At 37.1% G+C, this 14,777-nt stretch overlaps 1 non-coding gene across 1 annotated transcript; it reads right to left on the bottom strand.

The window, feature by feature from the left end:
• Positions 1-6,569: 6,569 nt before the first annotated feature.
• On the bottom strand, positions 6,570-6,676 carry LOC131171582 (small nucleolar RNA R71). Its single transcript, XR_009142242.1, has one exon. It is a non-coding gene; the product is annotated as a small nucleolar RNA R71 (small nucleolar RNA).
• Positions 6,677-14,777: the final 8,101 nt, after the last annotated feature.

Below are 14,777 nucleotides of genomic sequence, written 5' to 3'. Positions count from 1 at the left end.
CTGCCATTGCAAAAGTTCTTATTTTTAAAAATAGAATAATACAACAATGCTATTATTGATTTTGAACTCTAAATATAACGTGTGGTATTGTTTCTGAAATCACTTTTCAAGAATATATATATATATATATATATATATATATATATATATATATATATATATTATTTTTTCTCAACAGTAAAAAATGTATAGTTCATCAAATGATCATTAATTAATTGAGAATCCTTTGATTAATTTTTTTATGTATTTAAAAATGGTGATGCAGTGAAATCCCCGCAATGTAACTCCAACCATGTATTATATAGTATAGAACAAAACTTAATTAATTTTACAGAGATCCAGTTTCTGTGTTATTATAACTGGTATATTTCTTGTACTGATCGTCAATTCATATTGTACTACATCACAACCATTGAATTCCAACCTGTTAAGAGCTGGAACTCAAAGTGCATTTAAGAATAAAAATAAAACTAATTAAATATTTTTTAAAAAATAATGTTCACTATTAAAAGAGTGTAAATTTTATTAGAAACTTATTAAATGAGTGATATATAACTTTAATCATTGAAGATTAAAGTACTAATAAATATATTAATTATTAAGATATATATATCTTAATAATTAATATATTTATTAGTACTTTAATCTTCAATGAAGATATATCTTAATAATTAATATATTTATTAGTACTTTAATCTTCAATGATTAAAGGTATATATCACTCGGTTTGATATATATATATATATATATATATATATATATATAGTGCCTGTGGATAATAAAACAACAATTAGCTGAAGCAAATATCTGAACAGTTGGATTAACATTGTCTAGAAAGTTTGTAGAATTAAGATACTGAAAGGGAAATTAATTAGTATGTATTTATTAATAAATACAAATAAGAAAAGATTTAAAACATAAAAGATTGCAACTGGGCTTCATGACAATCTCGAGGAAATCTATTCTTTAACTGTAACGATTGGGCTTTAACCACTAGAGAAATTGTCCGCTTTGGCCATAAGCCTCATGGTTTTGTCCCATAGGTGGAATGGAGAACTTCCCAGGAGGTCACCCATCTTAGGATTTCTCTCAAGCGAGCACGCTTAACCTGGAGTTTTTCCAACTCTCCAGGCCATTCCACCAAAAGGCGCCTCTAGTGATTAGTTCCCCCATTTTATATATCATTACTTTTTGAATCCAAGACCAACTCCGTGCTTTGCCAATGTGGGATTTGCCTAAGGGACCTTTCTCCCTCCCTTTCAGGACTCAGCATCCTCTCTGAGGTTTGCCCCACCATCGCTCAAGAGGACACGCGAGCGGCTCTGATACCAATTGTAACGATCGGGCTCTAACCACTAGAGGAATTGTCCGCTTTGGCCATAAGCCTCACGGTTTTGTCCCATAGGTGGAATGGAGAACTTCCCAGGAGGTCACCCATCCTAGGATTTCTCTCAAGCGAGCACGCTTAACCCTGGAGTTCTTCCAACTCTCCAGGCCATTCCACCAAAAGGCGCCTCTAGTGATTAGTTCCCACATTTTATATATCATTACTTTTTGAATCCAAGACCAACTCCGTGCTTTGTCGATGTGGGATTTGCCTAAGGGACCTTTAGGGTGATTCAGGTAACCCTTAGAACCTAGTAAATTATTATAAATGTTAAAAGACTACTAAAAATGACATGAATCACATAATAGGTATTGGAGGATATGTTGAGAAGCTGCATCATTGATTTTGAAGGAAGTTGGGAGAAGTATCTTCCTTTGGTAGAATTTGCTTACAACAATAGCTACCAAGCTAGTATAAAAATGGCTCCATATGAAGTGTTGTATGGGAGGAGATGTAGAACTCCCTTATGCTGGACAGAAATGGGTGAGGAGAAAATAGTGGGCCCAGATTTAGTGAGACAGACAGAGGAAAAAGTGAAACTCATCAGAGACAATTTGAAAGTCGCCTCGGACAGACAGAAGTCATATGCCGACCTGAGGAGAAAGGATATAGAGTATGAGGTTGGCGAGAAGGTGTTTCTTAAGGTATCACCTTGGAAGAAAGTGCTAAGATTTGGTAAAAAGGGTAAGTTGAGCCCTAGGTTTATTGGTCCATACGATGTCATTGAGCGTGTGGGTCCAGTAGCCTACAGGCTAGCTTTACCACCTGAGCTGGACAAGATCCACAGTGTATTCCATGTGTCGATGCTCAGGAGATACAGATCAGATCCTTCACATGTCATTTCAGCAGAGGAGATAATTGTGCAACCTGATTTGACATATGAAGAAGAACCAGTCAGAATCTTGGCACGGGAAGTGAAAGAACTCAGAAACAAGAGGATCCCACTAGTGAAAGTCTTGTGGAGACACCACAACACGGAAGAAGCGACATGGGAGAGCGAGGAGACGATGAGGCAGCAGTTCCCTCAGCTCTTCACATTAGGTAAATTTCGAGGACGAAATTTAACACTATTCACTATTACTATTTTCTAGTACTGTTCATTGGTACCATTAATTTCACATTAATAGGACATTAGTCCTAATTTACATATTCATATTATTTTTAATATTAAATTTTCCTTATGAGTATTTTAATTATCCTATATAGCATTTTTCCCATGAACATTTCTTTAGGTTCATATTGAAGTGTTATCTTTATTTAGGAATTTGATTAGGTTGGGATGTCTATTTAGTCATAATTCCTTCATAACAATTGCTCATCTATATTTAAACTTGAATTTCAGTTTTTGAATCACTGAGTTTGGGGTTATAGAACTCAAGTTATGGTCAAAATACCAAAGGAATAGTATTTCAGGACATTTTCTGGGTTGGCAATTTCAGTGACCCAAATTTTGCTACCAATTTGAATTGGTTAAAGGCAAAACTGGGTTAAGTGGTCTTCATGAAAACTGTAGCCCTATGTCTAAACTTTCCATGGGTAAAATTTTAGGTCATTTGGACCAGTATAGAGAGAGTTATGACCAAATGAACACGTACTGTTCATTTGGTTATTTTCTGGATTGGCAGTTTCAGTGACCCAATTTGAATTAGTTAAAGGCAAAAATGAGTTAAGTGGTCTTCATAAAAACTGTAGCCCTATGTCTAAACTTTCCATGGGTAAAATTTTAGGTCATTTGGACCAGTATAGAGAGAGTTATGACCAAATGAACACATACTGTTCATTTGGTCATTTTCTGGATTGGCAGTTTCAGTGACCCAACTTGTGCTACCAATTTGAATTAGTTAAAGGCAAAACTGGGTTAAGTGGTCATCATGAAAACTGTAGCCCTATGTCTAAAATTTCCATGGGTGAAATTTTAGATCATTTGGACCAGTATAGAGAGAGTTATGACCAAATGAACACGTACTGTTCATTTGGTCATTTTCTGGGTTTGGTGCAGGGAAATCCAAATTTAGGCAGTATTTAGGTCAAGTTTTGGATAGAATTTGGGCATAGTTTCTTCATAGAATATGGGCTATTTTGGGTCTAGTTTCACCTCCAATTGGCTTCATATCAATTGGGGTCACACAATTTCATTTATGGCCTAAAATGTGTACTGCCCTCAACAACACAACCTGCAGAAAATAGCACTTCCAAAATTTCATTTCTCCTCCAACTTCCTTGCTTTAATTTGACATTCAAGGCACTTCTAAATATCATCAACACATCTCAACAATCCCAATTGCATGGTATAATACAAAAAATACCAAAGTTAGGTCAAACCCTAACTCACAATTTCAACCTCATAAAATCTCAATGTAAATCAACTTCTAATACTTATAATGCATCAACCAACATCATTAAATCACTTTATATACATCATAGTCATCAAAAACCATCACTCACCATGGGTACCAAAAATTCACTCCCCCCATAACTCATCTATTTCTTTTAGTTTCTTACAAATTTCACTTCATTTTAACCTTAACTCAAGGATTAATAAAGGAAGAAAGGAAGATTAGGCACTAACCTCTTGTGACCCACTTCAAACTTTAACCTTTCTTCTTCTTATGGGTATCTAAAGCTTCCTTATGGTGTGGACTAAATTTTTTGTGAAGTGAGCTATGGGTTTTGGGGAGGAGAAAGCTTGGAAAATCAAGCTTTAAGAAGAACAAAAATGGAGAGAGAGAGCTCCCATGGTGGACGGTTTCCAAGAGAGGGAGAGAGAGAAAAGAGGGAAGAAGAAGATGGAAGCTTGGGGTTGGTGGGATTTTGTCTCTTATCTCATATATACATATACATATATTGATGCATACATTTTACATAATCATTTAGGTTTAATTTCATAGCCATTTTATTTGATTATTAGTCACTTTTAGCTAATTTCATTAGTTATTTAGTTAGTTTTTCATAATTGTCAATTTTGGATTAATTTGTAATTTTTACTTTGTTTTGTAGGAAAAATGATATTTTTGATGGACTAAAAAGAATTTTTGCCATTGAGGAGTGATCTCTACAGCCAAAGATGCCAAAAACAAGTTTCAAAGTTGAAATATGCATTGGCCAAATTGCGCATAACTTGCCGCATAAGCCATGTAGATCTGCATAAGGAGAAAAATCACTGTTCCAATACCTGCCGAATTGTGCATAAGGAGAGTGCATGGCTTATGCAGATTCACGCCCCCTTATGCAATCTCACGGAATTGTGCATAACCTATGCACCTGGTCATGCAGTTTCGCATAAGTGAGCCAGAAACCAGTCGAAAACTGCATAAGGGACTGCATGACTTATGCAGTCCCACAAAGATTTCATTAATGAGCTGGCAGAAGATTCCCTCAGAAAATCCCTCCTAAAACACACCATTTTAGGGCTCCATGTCAGAAAAATGCTATAAATAGCCTTATTTCCCATTTTAGAGGGGGGACAAGAAGAAAAGGAAGAAAAGGGAGAGGAGAGGCAGCAGCTGAAGAGTCACAATCATTTTCCACACCATTTCCAACCAGATTTGGAGATTTCTTTCTTTTCTTACATTTTTCCTACATTTCTAGTGTTGAGCTTTTTGTTTCTTAGCTTAGATTAAAGCTTTATTTCCATATAAACTAAGAATTTCTTATAAACATTATGGGTAGTGAGTAGTTTTACTTAGATTCTGGAGTAAGGGTTGTAATATTTAAGATATTTTGTGGATTTTGATTGGGTAATCCATATTTTGTGGTCTTAATGAGTTTTATTCATTTCTTGTGTGCTTAATGACATGCTTAGTGTAGGATCCCATTAAGTGATGTTCTTAATCCATGGTTGAGGCACCGAAAGGAGAAGGCCTTGTGATAGATAATCAAGAAATTGGACTTAATTAACTTAGATCTAGAAATAGACTAAGGATTAAGAGGATTCACAGATTAATTAAAGAACTTAATGGGTCTTAATTAACTCTAAGTCTACTAAAGTAGGATTAGATTGATTAAAGCACTCTTTGTCTCACTCAAAAGGGTATTCAAAGGATTTAAAAATTAATCTCCTTAAAACCTGTAAGTTCCACAAGATTGGATAACCAATTTAAAATCCCAAAATAGCTTGAATATGAAATCCCGAACTCCGGAATCGCCTTTTTATCATTGTTAATTTTTAATCGAATTTAATTGCTTACCATTTTAAATATTGCCACATTTGAATTTCCTTATTTTAATTTGATGCAAATTTAGTTAAATCATTACATAGTTGAATAGATTATTAATTTTGTACATATAGATTTCATACTCCAATACCCATCAATTTATTTCTTTAATTTCAAAAATAGTTTAATTTAGTCAACTTTTTATATCAAAAATTCAATCATTAACACAACTCCTCGTGGGAACGATATCTTTTCTATATTACTTGTACGACCCGTGCACTTGCGGTTGGGCCACATCAAGTTTTTGGCGCCGTTGCCGAAGAGTTGTTTGTTTAAGATTGAATTCTTGATTATTTTAGTTGTTGTTAGTTTTATCTTTGTTATCTTTTCATTTGTGTTTGTTTGTTCTTTTTCAGGTACTTTTGATCTTTATGAGAAGGGCTAGAAGCACAAGTGACACATCCTTATTATTCAATCCTGAAATTGAAAAATTTTGTAAAGCCAACAAGAAAGAAACCAGAAGAAGGAAAGAAGCTTTGAGAGAGACTGAATTAGAAGCAGACATGGCTGATGAAAGAATTAGAATTGGTGGTAATGCTGGAAATGATCGAAATAATAAAAATGCAGCCCAAGGTGAAGAGGTTGTAAATGCTAATGTACCTAGGGGAAGTATGATGGATCATGCTTTTCCTCGTTTTGATGACTTGAGAGAAAGCATAGCAAGACCAAGAATTGATGCAAATAGTTACAAGATGGATTTTGGAGTTCTTCAAATGATTCAGAATTCTCAATTCGGAGGACATCCTTCTGAAAATCCACACACACATCTAAAGAAGTTTGCTATGATCTGTGACATGCAAAAACAACCTAGAGTGTCTGATGATGCAGCAAGATTGAAGCTATTCCCATTCTCTTTGAAAGATAGAGCATTGGATTGGCTTGATTCTTTACCTCACAACTCCATTACAAATTGGGAGCAACTTACTGATGCATTTCTTGCACAATATTTTCCACCTAGAAAAACTCAAGAATTGAGGAATTAAATGACAGCTTTCAGACCAAGAGAAGATGAAACTCTTTATGAGTCATGGATGAGATGGAAGAAATTAGAGAGACAATGCCCACATCATGCCATTCCAAAATGGATGATAAATCAGCATTTTTACACCAATGTCACTCTTGCAATTAGAGGGATTATTGATGCTCAAACAGGAGGAGAATTTATTATGAAGCATGAAGATGAAGCTTATGAGCTATTGGAGAAAATTGCAAAGAATACTCATATTTGGAGTAGTCCTAGAGGACCAGCTCCAACTCAAAAGAGGCAAGTTGCTGGAATGTATGATCTTGATCCGTTCAACATGATTAATGCAAAGTTTGATGCACTTACAAATGTCTTGGCTAAGAAGATGGAAGATTTGAGTATGTTGGTTAGTTCATCATCATCATCTGGAAGTTCACAACAAGTTGCTTATGCAGAAGGAACTACCAGCTGTGGAGTAGACTATGGAGAGCAAGCAGCACATGTTGGTAATTATGGAAACAAGCAAATGGGGAATCCTTACTCTCAAACTTATAATCCAACTTGGAGGAATCATCCCAACTTTTAATGGGCAAATCAGCAAAGTCAAGTTCCAAATCAGAATTTTCAACCACAACAGCAACAAGGAATTCCATATCAGCAAAATAGGCAACCATTACCTAATTTTCAGCAGAAAAATATGAATCCTCCACCAAAACAGCAAGAACAAAGTTCCACCACAGAAGCTTTATTACAACAGATTCTTGCTAACCAAACTAAGCATGATGAGGAGATGAGAGAGATGAAAGCAAGGCTAGAATAGATGCAAACACATAACAGAATGTTGGAAAATCAGATTGCATAACAAGCATCTTTCTCAGGTACCAAGTCTTTTGGAAAACTTCCAAGTCAACCAGAAAACCCAAGAGAGCAATGTCATGCCATTACACTGAGAAGTGGTAAAATAGTACATAATGAGAAGAGTGAAAAAAGTCAGAAGAGAGAAAATGAGGAAGATGTTGATGAAAATGAAAAACAAGGGAGTGAAAAGAAAGAGAGTGCAAGAAAAGAGAAAGAAGAGAAATACATACCTCTAGAGCCTTACAAGCCACAACTTCCCTTTCCACAGAGATTTCAAAAAGCCAAGCTTGATAAGCAATTTGGAAAGTTCTTAGAGGTTTTGAAGAAGCTATATATAAATGTTCCTTTTATTGATGCTCTTTCCCAAATGCCTTCTTATGCTAAGTTTCTAAAAGAAATTCTCTCAAATAAGAGGAGACTTGAAGATTATGAGACTGTAGCCTTAACTGAGGAATGCAGTGCTATCCTCCAAAGGAAACTTCCTCCAAAGCTCAAGGATCCAGGGAGTTTTTCAATTCCATGCCACATTGGGGAATCATGTTCTATAAAAGCTTTATGTGATTTAGGGGCTAGTGTTAGCCTTATGCCCCTCTCCATCTATGAGAAGCTCAACATGGGAGATCTTAAGCCAACCCACATTTCTCTTCAGTTAGCTGATAGATCAATTAAGTATCCTGAAGGGATTTTAGAGAATGTGCCTCTGAAGGTTAGGAAATTCTATATACCTGTTGACTTTGTCATCTTGGACATGGAAGAGGATTCTAATATCCCAATCATTTTGGGGAGGCCTTTCCTAGCTACAGCTGGTGCTTTGATTGACGTGAAAGGTGAGAAGCTTACTCTCAGAGTCGGAGAGGATCATTTAGTCTTCAACATTGGCAATGATAAGAAGAAGCAACATGAAGATGTAGACTCTTGTTTGAGAATTGATTTAGTTGATGAGTTAGTAAAAGAGCACTTTAAAAAGAGCTATCCGAAGGCTTCTCTTAAAAGTTGTCTTATCCATGAAAGGAGTATCAATGATGAAAATCCAAAAGAGGCTGCATTTGCACAACATTTGAATAGTAATCCACCTTGTCCTATGGCACCAATCTTTCAAGTTGAGCAAGTGGAGAAAAGTGAAGTAAAACAACCATCTCTCAAAGAAAAAGATGCACCAAAGGTTGTCAAGAAAGAAATGGTTGGATTTTTAGATAAAGCAACAAGGATCTTCTCATGTGATGGAAAGAAAATGAAATATAGATTCATTGAAGAACCTATTGGAAACAGAGGCAATAAATTCCAATTTCAGCCACCATGAAACATGAAAAGAGTCCAGCTAAGGACTATAAATTAGCGCTCTTGGGAGGCACCCCAAGTTCTTTTATTTTGCTTTTGTTGATTTACTTTTATTTACATTACTTTTGTTTTTATCTTAAATCTCCCCAAATTCAATTTTTGACATTGTTGAATCTTGTCCCTTGTATCTGTATTTCAATGGAGGAAGGTTGCTGAACTGCTGGGGAGTGATTCTTAATCTGAAATTTTGTCCTTCAAACTCTCCCAAAAATTGATTGATTTTTACTGCATAACCTGTGCAGGTTTGCTACCTGTTTATGCAGAGAGAAAAAAAAAAGAAATTCTGCAGCAAAGGAGGGGTCTGCAGCAGATGACTTATGTTCTTGGTGAGGTTGGGTGTGTAACTTTTAAGTATTTGTGCTTTTAATGTTAATATGGTGGTAAGTGGGTCATCTTTGTAGTTTTGAGCTTATTTAGGTTGTGAGATTCAAGGTGGACATACTGCATTTTCTTGGCATGACTTGGGGAGTCATTTCTCATTTGTGGATAAATGCAACTTTATGTAGATTTTTATTGAGTTTTAATGTGCTAAATGTTGATTTGCAGAATTTGAGTCAAAATGGCACGGTTCACAAATGCCTTTTTATGCAGGATTCACTTCTACAAGCTTGTGTGATGTAATTTTGATGGATTTTGTATATATTGATATGTTTTTGGTGACAATTTCTTATGATTTATGCTTCATAGAATTATATTTCTTCATTCTAGGATATTTCTTCATTCTAGGGTATTTTTCACACTTGCAAATCATTTTCAATTGTTCTCTCAATCTTGTTGAATTGTGCATAAGTAACTGCATAGCTTATGCAATCCTGCATAACCACAATTCCTGCCATTTTCATCTCTGTTGCAAACTGCATAAGGGATGAGCATAGCTTATGCAACTCTGCATAGCCACATTTTTGTCAAATTTCATACCTGCCGAGACTTGCATAAGTGTGTGCATGACTTATGCACTTTTGCATGACTTTAAATCCTGCATTTTCTCTTTCTGCCAAAATCTGCATAAGGGGAGTGCATAACTTATGCACTTCCGCATGACCAAACTCCCCAAAAATCAAAACCTGCCGAGAGGTGTATAAGCAGAGTGCATAACTTATGCACTTCCGCATAACCGAACTTTCCAAAAACCAAAACCTGCCGAGACATGCATAAGGAGAGTGCATAACTTATGCACTTTTGCATAACCACCAACTCTGAATTTCAAAACCTGCCAAGAGGTGCATAAGCAGAGTGCATAACTTATGCACTTCCGCATGACCGAACTCCCCAAAAATCAAAACCTGCCAAGACATGCATAAGGAGAGTGCATGACTTATGCACTTTTGCATAACCACCAACTCTGAATTCCAAAACCTGCCGACAGGTGCATAAGGGGAGTGCATAACTTATGCACTTCCGCATAACCACCAACTCTGAATTCCAGAACTTGCCAAGACTTGCATAAGGAGAGTGCATGACTTATGCACTTCTGCATGACCTATTTCTCTGACCTCCAAAACAGGCCGAAACGTGCATAAGTTAGCGCATAAGCTATGCACTCTTGCATAATCAGTTTTTCACACTTTTTATTACCCACCGAAACCTGCATAAGAGAGTGCATAAGTTATGCACACCCATTTTTCCCTTATGCAGCCTTAACACATGTCCTGTTCAAATCAAAATTTGTTTTCGGCACCCATTTTCCCACCTCCACCTCCCGATATTCCTGTTCACTCCTTTTTCCCCCCACGTCCATTTATTCCGGCATTACCTCTCCTCTTCTTCTCCACTCCTATTTTCGCCGCATTTGCCCTAACTTTTCTCTGCATCTTTCACTTTGTGCATATTTATCCATACTATGTATATATTTGCATGCTTCTACTGGTGGTTGCACATTTTCCCTTGCTTATCATCATGCAGTAGCTTTTGAATATACTGCATAGGCTATGAATACCCTTATGCAAATATTTTGCATAGCCTGTGCAGTCCTCTATGCCACTCATGCAGAACTGCATAGGCTATGAATACCCTTATGCAAATGTTCTGCATAGCCTGTGCAGTCCTTATTGCCACTCATGCAGAACCGCACAGCTTATGCACCTTCCTTATGCACCTGTTCTGGACAGCACTTTACTCTGCATAACCTGTGCAGCTTCTTATGCATCCCCATTATATCTTGAATTCCCATCTGCTCTATACCAGGTAACTCCTTCTTTTTTGCTCTTAAATCTCACAATTCCTGGTAATTTTGAGTTTTTATAATACACTGCTTGAGACATTGAGGACAATGTCTAATTTTGAGTTTGGGGGTGCACATTTTGATTTTTGCTTCATTTTTCACATTTTGAGTATAGGAGCATCTCATCCCATTCCATTTACATATATTGTAAATATTTTACATATACATCCTTACATACATATACATAACACATTTACACACACATTATACATCACTTAGAAATTGTACACATTGCACACAAATAGACAAATAGATTCACTCCATTTAGTTAATGCTGTCGCAAGGTGTTTTGCGGTCGCCTGGACGAACACTCACCGAAGTGGGAATAGTGAGGAGTCGCCATTTTAATTTCGAGGGAAATTAAAGAAAACCATTTGTGAAAGCAAGTTAAAATGAAACCACTTCAAAAACAGAGATTCTAGGTTCGAGGTCCATAAATGGGTGGGGAAGGTGTTAGGCACCCCACCTCGTCCCTCAACGAGGGTAAGCAGATTTAACTTCACGTTTTTCATAGTTAGGAGGGTTTGAATGGAAATGTTAATCCTTTTGACCGAAAGGAATATTTGATTTTTCACTAATCCGGATTACCCAGATACATAAGTAAATGAGACAACCTTAGTGAGTTGCTGTTGCGTATTAATTTTATTTCAGGGGGATCATCTTACGTATTTGTTAAAATTTAATTTGGGAGTCAGATAAGAACTCTCCTCCGATCTCCTATAAATATTTATTAAAAATTTTTGGGTTGAGAATCGGATAAGAACTCTCCTCCGATCTCTTTTAAATATTTGTTAAAGTTTTTAAGTGAGAATCGGATAAGAACTCTCCTCCGATCTCTTTTAAATATTTGTTCAAGTTTTTAGTGAGAATCGGATAAGAACTCTTCTCCGATCTCTTTTACTTTATTAAAATTTTAGGTGAGAATCGGATAAGAACCTTCTTTCGATCTCTTGTAAATATTTGTTAAAATTTTAGGTGAGAATCGGATAAGAACTCTCCTCCGATCTCTTGTACTTTATTAAAATTTTGAGTGAGAATCAGACAAGAACCTTCTTTCGATCTCTTTTACTTTAATGGGAGTCGGATAAGGATTTTTCTGACCTCTCATTATTCGATTACGGCTACACATCACAAGAGCCTAAAACTAAGGGTTTTGGCACTCAAAGACGCCAGGGATCGGAATAAGACTTCTTTTACCTCATCGGTACCTTGTGACTAGACAGGGAATACCAGACTGAATTTTTCGACCTCCTATGTGGTCGCCTTACCCGTACCTTTTGATACCCGATTTGTTTTACTTATTTGAAATTTAGTTTTATTCCGCTTTATGGCGTCATACCGATTCGCTTTCTATGTCAACCTAGTGATTCACTATTTTCCTGACGTATTATTCAGACCTTCTATTTTAAAGAAACGCTTAAAATACAGTTACCTACATTTTATCCAACTACTTATACGCTACTTGGGACGAGGACTCTCGCATTTAGAAGTATCAAAGCTTAACAGAAAGAATGGACCAATTGACAAAGGAAGTAAATTCGGGAATAACCTTCTTTGCACAATATAAACTTGACGAAAACTACAAACACAAAAATAAAGGGAATGCGTAAAATAACACGGAGGTATAAAAACTCACCTGTAAGGAGCCGAATCTATTGAACTAAACACTGTACCACAAAACGTAAAAGGACTGCGGGCTGATTAGCCTGAAGGCGAAGGCTCGCCTTGGAATGAAGGATGCTTAGCTAAAATATTGTCTGGTTGAAATAACCGAGTTGAATGAAGTCGAGCTTGGACAATGAGAGTGGAAATAAGGAACTGAAAATAAAAGCGTCACAGGATAATGAACGAACTGAAAATGGAGAGTTTCAGTGTTCAAGAATCCCTTTGCAAGAAAACACTTCAGAAAACTAGTTTCAAAAGTTTTTTCCTTACCAAAGCTTAAAAATAGCAGAGTAACGAACTGAATTAAGTTTCAGAGTTCTACCGCTATAGTAACTACCTCCCTTTTTTGCCCGTTTCTTGAACAGTTTTTCATGCAGGTATTTATAGGAACCGGGTGCTCCCCATGAAGGGTCAGGATCTATTTTGAGGGAGATGGAGGGTCAGGATTTCAAAGGACATGATCTGAGGCTCAGGAATTAAAGAGGATCAGAACGGACGGCCGAGATCCCCTTCAGAATATTTGTCCTTTTCCTCTTCTAATCTGACGGTCCCAAATTCTCCTGTCCGGGGCGATCCGAGGGCTGGGAATAAAAGGCGCCAGTCTTGTCGTCTTCTTCTTTGATCCGAGGGCTCCGAGCTCATCCTTACAGATAAGATCAACGGTGGAGATTGAGATGTACAGCACTGTCGTGACATATTCTGGCATCTGTCAGCAATGTGGGCGATTCTGAGGCGTGCGGTGAGGATTTCGTCTGCGACGCTTTAACTACCTCGGCTCTGATTCTGACGACGGTTATTAGAAGTTGTCTTATTCTCTTTGTATCACGATCTTCTATCCCTTCCGACCTTATTCTGGTTCTCTCATTTTGAACGCCTTTCCCGATCTCTCTCCTTCTAGGGCGTTCTCCTTTATCCGGGTCAATTCAGTCAGAGCATTTATTGCTTCGGTTACTAAGACATTCGCTTCGTTTTCCGCTAATAATAAATGCTTCAAACCCTCCCCTATATATACCTTCAGCAGGAAACCCTTCCTCATTTGATTTTTCCTCTTTCCTTCTCATTTTTCTTATTCTAACTGCTCCGGCAATAATTCCGACCATGGTGACCACTTTTGATCTTTTTTCGACCATTTTCTTCGTGTCCCGACTGAAAATTTACAACCCCGGTGATCGGGATGTAATGATATCCTTATTTGATGACAGTGAGAGAACTGGACTAATTTCCCGATTAAGATCGAAAATATCGATCATATCGATCTCGGATTACTGTGCCAATATAATTGGCGATCCAATTTCGAGCGAGAAGACTGCTAACATTCCCCTCAACCTCGGTGATTGCCCGCTGATGTTCATTTGGCTCCTCACCATATTGGGTGTCCCAACTACAGCTCGGTTCTGGTCGATGACAATAGAAATGACTCTACATCCTCATGAGAGTCATAGTCACCCCATCTAACCTGTACATCTATCCAACGGCCGGTCTCCTGATCAGACACATCTTTTGACTCAGCCACGAGACTAGGCTTTGACATGGGCCTTCACTAGATAGGAAGTGATGCCGATCTCCAGAGATCGGCCAAATAATGTAACTTGCCTTTTAATATAATCCGATCTCTAGAGATCGCCCAAATGATGTAATTCAACTTTTGTGTAATTTCGATCTCTGAAGATCGCCCAAATGATGTAATTTGACCTTTTCGGAAATAAAATTTCATTTTGACCACTATCATTTTATTATTATTACATTGATTATTTTCCGATCTCTGATGTGATTATCCGATCTGATTCTTCATTTGAATGACACTTATCCGATCCGTAATTCAAAACACCTTAATCTGCCGATCTATAATTAACCGATCTCTTCATGGAATCTTGGGAATATTCGTGAGACATGTCAGAACAGCTGGTGAGTCCCACTATCCGATGCATTACCTGGAACATCGTGAGCATTAAATGCTCGGACGAGTATAAATAGGGGTGGGGTTAGCCCGTTGCTCCTTTATGTCATTTTCAGTTTCTCGCAAACAACTTCCGAATTCTCTCGTTTTCTCAAGTTTCCTCCGACACCGATCAAGCTTCGGTAAGGGTTTTGATCTTTCTTTTAGTTTAAACTTTCTGTTTCCTTTAAAAA

This window comes from Hevea brasiliensis, chromosome 12 (assembly GCF_030052815.1).
Source record: "Hevea brasiliensis isolate MT/VB/25A 57/8 chromosome 12, ASM3005281v1, whole genome shotgun sequence".
Lineage (NCBI taxonomy): Eukaryota > Viridiplantae > Streptophyta > Magnoliopsida > Malpighiales > Euphorbiaceae > Hevea > Hevea brasiliensis.
Note: the sequence above shows the minus strand (reverse complement) of the source record. Positions and strands in the feature narration are given on the sequence as shown.